This window comes from Alligator sinensis, unplaced genomic scaffold (genome assembly GCF_000455745.1).
Source record: "Alligator sinensis unplaced genomic scaffold, ASM45574v1 scaffold989_2, whole genome shotgun sequence".
NCBI lineage: Eukaryota > Metazoa > Chordata > Crocodylia > Alligatoridae > Alligator > Alligator sinensis.
Genome location: NW_005842162.1, coordinates 827040 through 836029, shown reverse-complemented (window position 1 = coordinate 836029; position 8990 = coordinate 827040).

Here is an 8990-nt window from a genome sequence, read left to right as displayed (position 1 = left end):
CTGCTGTTTTTGCTGATTTAGATCATGACCCTCACAGCAAATCTAGTTATAATGACAGTCATTAGGACAGCTCACAGCCTGCACACACCCACATGCTTCTTCCTTTTCATCCTGTCCTTCTCTGAGATCTGCTATACTTTCATATCAGCCCCACAAGGCTGAACAGTTTACTGCAAAGTAGTAAAACGATTTCTTTTTTCAGCTGCACTGCATAGGTGTATTTTGTTGGTTTTGCATATACAATTGTTACTTTATTTCTCAATTTATAGGATATGATTGGTACATAGCAATATGTAAGCCTCTGACCTACAAGAGCACTGGGAGTGAAAGGACAAGTATTTGCCTTCTATTAGAATTGTGTTCCCTTGGTTTCCTGATATCAGTGGTGACTGATATCCTGATAGTCACGTTACCCTATTGTGACTCCAGTAGGATTAGTCACTACTTTTGTAACATAGCTGCCATGGGGAAACTGAGTCGCACTAACACCTACATGAAGGAAATCACAATCTTTTCCCTCACCCTCTTTGCCATCATGGCACCCTTTATATGGAAAAATTCCATACTAGTCTCTTCTCAGTCTCATATTTTTGGTTTTTTCCCCCCTTTCTCACCTGTCTGTCAACTGGTTGCTAAGCAACCAGCTCTGCCTATGTGACCTGGACCAGGTGAGAGGGGAGTAGACCAAGCTCTCTATTGTGTTAGCATTGACCTCATGGCATGGGGGCAGGGGTGTGACCCCGTCACTCCAGGAGCTGACTGATGAATGCTTTTTAAATTGCTTGGTTAGTGTTCAACTATACCTGGCCAGGATTTGGTCAGGTAGGTGATGTCAAAAGGCCTATATAAGCCAAGACTGTCCAGGAGGAGGGGAGAGCAGCCATGTTAAGCATCACACAGCAACTGGAACATCTCTCTCTCGCTCTCAGGATGCTAAAGTGAGTAAACTACTTGGAACTTACCTAAATATATAGTTTGCTGTAATGTAGAAGCATATCAAACAGCTACTTAGCTGACACTGTTTACTCTAAAGTTATTTTTTGATAATTCTCTCACCTGTACCCTCCCCCAAGCCTACCCTCTGTGACCAATAAAGCTCTCCACTCTACAAGTGTGGTGAACTCATTGGGAGAGGGATTGGGGCATGCCTTCAAACTCCCTATGCTCAGCTGACTAAGGGAGGCTACTTTTTGGTGCTTCAGGCTAAGGGAAGCACCCCAGGTTCTAGCAGTGGGTCAAGCATCCTCAAGGTCTACAAGGCCTGTAGTCTACAAGGCCCAGGGGGCACAGGGCTGAAACACAGACCAGAACTCCTGGGTGGTGGCAGCAGTGATCCCAAGCTTGCAGTTGTGCTCCAGGAAGGGGCTTGGCCAGATGGGAAGCACTCAGAGCTTGGTAGGTGGATGGGTGCAGGGAGGTGGGTGGCTCAGATCAGGAGCGCCCCCTACTGGCCCACCACATTTTGTGCTCCTGTTTATCTTCTACTTGTTCATCTTCAGCCCTATCCTGCAGATTCCCCCTGTGGAGAGTAAGCATAGAGTCTTTGCTACCAGCAGTGCCCATCTCAACTCGCAAGCTATGGTTGTATCTCCTTCACCCACCTGGGGGCTGAGTCCACTGACTCATTGCACCTGGGCAGGTTGATCATGGAGACTGACATAGTGGTGATGTCCCTATTGAATGTAATAGTTTATAACCTGAGAAATGCAGAAGTCAGAGTAGCTGTCTGAAAGGTAATATGCAGGTACATGCTCCCTAAAGCAGTTTTGGGGCAGCCTTCATCTGTTGCTAGAGCTGAGGAAAAAATATTTTCCCCCCCCACAGAAGAAATTTTAGTTCTTTTTTTTGTTTGTTTTGTTTCATAGAAGTGTTCAGCAGAAAGTGTTGACCAGTCAGCTTTTTCCTCCTTCATGTTTGGAAGTCAAAACCCAATTCATTTGAAAATAGACTTAACTTTTGAAAAAATAAGGTGCGTTTTGTGCAAATATTACTTCAGTGTTGTCTTCTGACCAGGAGCAGAGAAAGAGAGACACTTGACAGATTATTATTAGACTCTTCATGACATCCAGCTTTTCTGACTGACTGGTCTCCTGTCTATTTGTCTGCTAGTCTATCATTGAGTGTAAGTAAGATTCTTCAGTCCCATTACAACAACATCACATTTATATCAGAAGGCTCAATGCCCCCATTCTGATAATAGTACAGAAGAAAATGGAAATGATTGAGATTGATCTGATAGGTTATCTGCACCTCACAAACACAGGAAGTTGAATATCTGAGCTCTACTGTGCACCAAAGAGAAGCTTCTAAAACAGCTGGACTATTATGTGGAAGGTGTAAGAGTCCTGCACTGCCTCAGAACTGTCAGTCAGTACATCCCAGTACTGGAGTGCACACTAGATTTAAAAGCAGTGAATATTGTGTATATGCTGATGACATGCTTCATCCTGAAGTCTTAGGCTGCGCTTTGGTGTTACTCATTCCTGAAGGAGATTCAGTTTGACCAAGTTAGTGCCTAAGATCCCCGCACAGTTAAATGAGGGACTTAATGAGCACTTAAGAGTTATTCTGTATTAGCTGCCTAGCAGCCAGCACCACCAAAGGGTGTCTGTTGTCTAAATTTCACAGGTATCTAGGGATAGCTATAGGAAACACTAAAGCAACCTTTTTTATCCTGTGGACTGGCATGGGAGCAGGATTTGGCGCATGGAGCCAGCTGCCTCCCTGCCTGGCCTGCCCCCCCTCCAGCTTTAACCTCACATGTGACCACTGGCATTGGAAGCCACTCACCCTGGCAGACGGTTGGGGAGGCCGAGGAGGGGGCTTGTGCCATGAACTGACAGCTAACCCTTTGTGGCCCAGTACTGGGCTACAGCCTGGTGATTGGGAACTTCAGCTCTAAAATGCTGGGGAGTATCTGAACTCTCACCCATCTCTGGCACTTAAATGGCTGACTTACAATATCCATTAAGCATTTTTATTCACTTAAAATTTACAGAACCTAGTGACTTCTGAGGAGGGCTGCCTAATGGATTTCTGATATTGGCCAGTGGGGAAGGGTGGAGTCCTACTCACCATTTTCCTACTGATTAGACCATTCACACAGGAAGTCAGAAACTCGGGAAAGGGGACCACTCCATCTACCACTTCTTAAGAGAGTAGCCAAACAACGAGGTTGTAGATAAGCCCACTCAGGGTACTGTCCATTTGTCCTGTTAAATGCAAAATATAATGTACAGTACAGTGCATAAGTAATCCTGTCAACAGGGACTTCAGCTCGGCACTCTCCCTTCTTCAGGAAGTGCTATAAATACTAGGCTAGAGAAGTAGGCCCCTTTTTACTTTCCCAGGATTGTTTATGCAATTTACTCTATGCATTGGAAAATTAACCCTGGCAACAGGGACCAGAACCTGGGGTACTCCTCTATCTGAAGAGCGCATGAACGATTAGGTTGCAGAGGCAGGGTCTCCCTGACTTGCTTCCCTTCTCCTTGGACTCTTTCAAGGACCAGTGAGCAATGGCTGGTGTGCTCTGCTTGGTGTCCCCCCTTGGGGCACTTGTTATTAACCTCTGTCCCTCACAGCTGTCCCAAGGAATCTGCTGGTGCATGCTTAATAGCCCCCTATAAAAACAGAGGGGGCTAACCATTCCCATGTAGTCTTTTGTGATGATTCTTTTGTGTACCAAGTAGGCCTGATTTTTTTTCTCCCCTTCTGGCTCTATGGATCTTATTGTCTTGGCTTCCCAGTGGCAGGCCATGAGAAAAAACACCCTCATTTTACCCATTCTGGAGCCTCATGTTTGGGGCCATTGGAGGACATGTGGACTCAGATACCCTCAGAGAAAGATGTTCCAGTTGCCAGGTCTCTGACTTCTTGGAAAAATGGTTTAACTGTTGGGTTTCTGGGCAAAGCAGATCCCTGTTAATTGTTTACGTTGAATGTATTGCTGTTGAAGGCACAGGAGTTCTGTTTGGTAGTTTCCTGCTTGCTAGTCTGGTCTCTCCAAGGACAAAGGCAGAACTTTGGTGCCTCCTGGGAATAATTTGAATCACAACAAAAATGAAGCTAGAGATAGGTCCCATGGAGAGCCTAAGCATTCTCTGTGAATCATTGCTGAGTATGTACACAAGCCCCTGGGAAGATACCTAGGGGATTTTGCAGTTCAAAACCCAGAAGTCTAATAAGTTATTTGTCTGCTAGTATAAGGCCAATTTCTATTGGTCCTCAGAGCACAAGTGCTTAATATCTTCTGAAGTCCCATTTGGGTTCATAAGAAACCAAGTTGAATAACACCCTGATTGACTGTCTTCCTTTTTCTTTAACCCAGAAACAAAGGAGACGGTGCATAGGTTTTCATGGGAATTCAGCTCATCAGTCCTATCATTTACTTAGACTTTACTTTCCATTTATTTTGAGGGGTGTCCATGTGTTTTCTTGATTTCAGGTACCCCCTGATCCTAGATTCTGTGATGCCCTTTACTTTGGAGGCTTAGCCAATGCAAGACCACCAGTGGCTTTCTCTTCCTTAAAAGATCCCTCTTTAAAATTTAAGACACAATGGATTGTTATACAATACCACCTTACAAGTTACTCTGTAAAACTTCTAAGTAGGGATACAGTGCCTTGTTAAAAAAGCTTAAAAGAGAACAGTTAACAGTTGCATGTTGCAAGTTACAGTAGTGAATCTAACATAATAGTATACAGGACTATGTGAAATAAACTTTAAAAAGATCTGTTTCTTATAGAATACCAGGAGTTAAAAGTTAGCAAAATTAGACAATGACATTATGGTCCATTATAATCTACCTCATAGTTGCTAATCTCTGCATTTCACAGGTAATAAGGACCCTCCTAACCCACCTTATTCTTTGATTATCAGGTTTTTATTGCATCTCTCCTGTCTGTTGGATCCCAGATAATTTCTCTTGTATCCTGTTTTTATTTACATATGGAGTTTTATACAAGCTTTTGTTCCATTTGCTATTTAGCTCTGCTGTGTCTGCTTCTCTCCCAGGCACCTCAGGAAGGGTACTGGGACAGACATAGACAAACTTTTGGGTATCCCAACCATGCAATTGGTCTAATAAAAGATATTGCCTATAAGAATCCTTGCTTCTTGCAAGTTAGTAAAACAAATCTGCTGCTTGGATAACTAAGGATATACTGTAATAACAATTTTACTGACAGAGCTGGGTATACTGTCCATTTCAGCAATTCTGTCCCATCATCAGGGACAGTTAGAATGATTTCATTAGGCTCTGGCATTCGTACTATGCCAGCACCGTTTGATAACATGCTTCTATTTTAAAGTAAGAAGCAATAGTTCTTTTCATAATATCTTTTTTTGGACCAAGTGCATAGTTGGCAGAGATGCTGGACAAACTTTTGGGCAATGTCCACAGTCCAAACAATATGAGGAAACCTACATCCACAGTCTATACCATTACATGGATGCCCGCATTCTCCACCAATTTGTTGCACCGCCCCCCCACCCCCATGATGCTATAATGGGTCTTAACACAGGCAAGAAGACTAAGACACAGTTGTCCTAAACTAAAAGTAAGTTTATTGAACCCTAACAGATACAACTCTAATTAGAATTAAAAGAGCATTGGCAGTTACAAATTTGAGGTTTGAAGCAGATGCTCACTACTCCATAATGTTGCAAACGCGACATCACTGGTTGATCAGGCTGTGAAGTCTTGTCTGGGGATCCTGGTTTCCCACATCTGAAGCTGAGACAGGATCTTGAATCAGTGAAAGGATCTCTTCAGGCTTTCTTCAGGAGTGTTAGAAGGATACATTCTCACCTCTCCTTACATACCATATAGCTTGCATTTCTTAATACATAAAAGTAGCTTAAGAATTCCTCCTAATGCATATTAATAATATTGCTTCTGTTTGCCAAATATGGTTACCTTTAACTGGAATTTTCTATTTTGAGGTAATCTTTTCATTCTTAGATGGGAGTAGGTTTTGATGTGACTGTTCCTTTTTTGCCCAGATTCTATTTTATTCAATTTAGTTAGCCAACTTCCAGATTCATTTTAAGTCAGAGTGTGACATGGCGGCTAAAGCACCCTGCCACATGGATGCCAGGAAGAACAAAAAGGAACAAAACTTACCTGGAGACGCTGAATAAATTGCACCGAGCCGAGATGGGAAACATACCCTTACTAATTAAAGGAAACAGCTGGGGCCATGGCAGTTCAAAGGCTGATGCAGAAAGCCCAACTGCTGGAGTTCAAGCCCAGGAGAAGGAGAACCGTGTGGCAGAAGAAAAAGGAAAAAGCCATGCCAAAAAAGTAAAAGGAGAACAGCTAAGGCAAGAAGGCAGCAAATCAGATGCCGCCATGGGGAAAATAGCTGGGAAGAAAGGGGATTTAAAGGGACACTTGGGAAGTGTCCAGGGTTGGTTCAGAGGAAGGGAAAGCAAGGTAAAGACAGAGAAGAGTTAGAAAGATGACAGGAGAAGGAAACAACCCCGGGGCTTGGAAGAAAGTCCTGGTCCCCGGACTTACCTGGAAGGAACAGTGAAGCGACGGAGGAGACTGCTCTGTCAGTGAGTCTGGTCCAGAGGGGTGGAGATAACCGCTTTGGGACTCTAGGAGAAAGAGACATGGATAAAGTTACACCCAAAGGAGGGGTAAATCCATCCCAACCCAGAAAGTAAGGGTGGGATTAGAACTAAGAGGCGGCTGGCTTGGGACCCATGCAGGGAAGAACGAGGCAAGCAGCCAATTTAGAAGAAGACTTCTTGACACAGGCCCATAAGACTAAGACCAGACCATAAGTCCAGTAGATGAGCAACAATGGGCCTGGAACATCTTGGTATGGTTAGGGCAGGGTATGGGGATGGTGGAGCCCTGCAAAGATAAGCCAACCTCCTGAGCCTTTAACTGATCCTTTTTCTCTCTCAAATGTTTGGTACCTCTCTCTTTCTAACATCAAGGCATGGCAGAAGATTTTTCAAGGGACAGAACACTACTATTACAGCAGAGAGACAACTCTGCTCCAGGTGGTACAATACAGCCCCCTTATACAGAGACAGTATTTTTCCATCTTCTCCTTTCACTGGATGCATGTCTTGACAACAATTCAAACTAAGCATGCAGCTTGAGCTAAGCACAAAGGTCAAACCCAGGCCTGAAGGTCTCTGGGTCCCAACAGCACTAACCACCCTCAGGTCACTTTACATCCAAAAGTTTGTCTGACATCTCTCCAAATTATATTGTTAGTTCAATAAAAGATATTATTAAAAAATAAACCTCCCCCAGCCCCCTCCCACAAAAATCAAACTAAAACAACAAACAAACAAAAGCAAAAAAAACCCCTGATATCTTTAGCAACAGAATGAGGGAAAACTTCCTTCCTGGTCCCATGTGGCAACCAGGAAAACCCAGAAGCATGGGGAAACCAAAACACCCTCCATTCTGCACTGCAACCTGGAGGCTACAAACACAACACCACACATCCTAACTAGAGAACCAGAACTCCCCTTTCTGTCATCCTGTCCCCACCATGAACTTTCCTAGTTCTTAATCTTCTTTTATAACCATGCCATTTGTGGAGTTCTGCTTCATTCTCCTGCTGCTGAGCATTGACCCCTACAATTTCTGTGTCCTACTCTCTGCAGCAAGGAAGAGAAGGTGTTCTCCCTCTTCTTTATGTTGGCTTTTCAGATATGTGAAGACTGCTCTTGTGTTCCCTCTTAATCAACTTTTCCACAAACTGAACATGCCTATTTCCCACAACCTCTCCTTGCATAGCTTGCCTTCCAAGCCCTTTATCATTTTTGTTGCCTGTTCTTAGACCCTTTCTAAATCTCCCATCTTTTTAAACGTCACATGGAGTCTAGAACTGCACATAATATTCTAGGTGAGACCAAACCAGTGCCGAATATAGTGGCACTATCACCTCCTGTATTTTACACCTAATGCTCCTGTTGAGGCATCCTGAAACTTCATTCACATTTCTTGCAGCTGTATTCCACAGCTGACTCAGGTTGATTCTGTGATCCTCCAAGATTCTAAGATCTTTCTCCACAGTATGGCCAGCCAGCCAGTTGTTGTTTATTTTGTATTTTGGGTTATTCTTCATAAGCTTCAGCATCTTGCATTTTTCAGCATTAAACTTCATCCCATTGGCTCTAGCCCAGCTTTCCAATCTGTGAAAATCTTCCTGAATTGTGATCCTGTCCTTCAAACAAGGCAATAAATACAACTAACAATAAAAAAAAATGGATGGGGGAAGGAGGGAGAAAGGGGAGAGGTGTCAGTAGGAATATTACTAACAATTTTGGTAATCTGCATAGTAAACAAGTGACCCCAGATTCTATTTCACCTTTTAGGCACATAAGTGGACTAGCATCTAAATTTGTTCCTATTCCAGTCTGCCTGAGTCCCTGAAAAACACATAATGAAAAGGGTGGGTGGCTTCTTCTCCTACTCCTGAGGCTAAGATGACAGCATGGTGCCAAAGTAGGCATGTTAACACATTTGAAGGACTAGAGCAGGGTGAAATAGGATTGCACATAAGTGCCTGAGACCACTTAAGTGGAATAGGATCTGGATTTACTATGGGTATGCACAAAGCCCCAAATGGATGGAATTCAGGGAAATCTACAAAATTTGAATCGCTGCCAAATATACAAGTGCAGCACCACCTGCCAGGGGATGTGCTGCCTGCACTTCTCACTGCAACTTTTCACACCTTGGGATAATGATATTTGCAAAATGGTAATTAATGCTTTGTCACTGCCATAAACCTTGGGACACTAGGATGTCTGCCACACCTGCAGCTTTGTGGCCTGTTCACTTGTGTTCTAGGTTCTTTCCTGGGAACGTTGTTCATCACTGAGTTGATTATCAGCCAGTGTGAAGGTTGCACTACACTGAGATCCTAATGATTCATAGATTCATAGATGTTAGGGTTGGAAGGGACCTCAATAGATCATCGAGTCCGACCCCCTGCATAAGCAGGAAAGA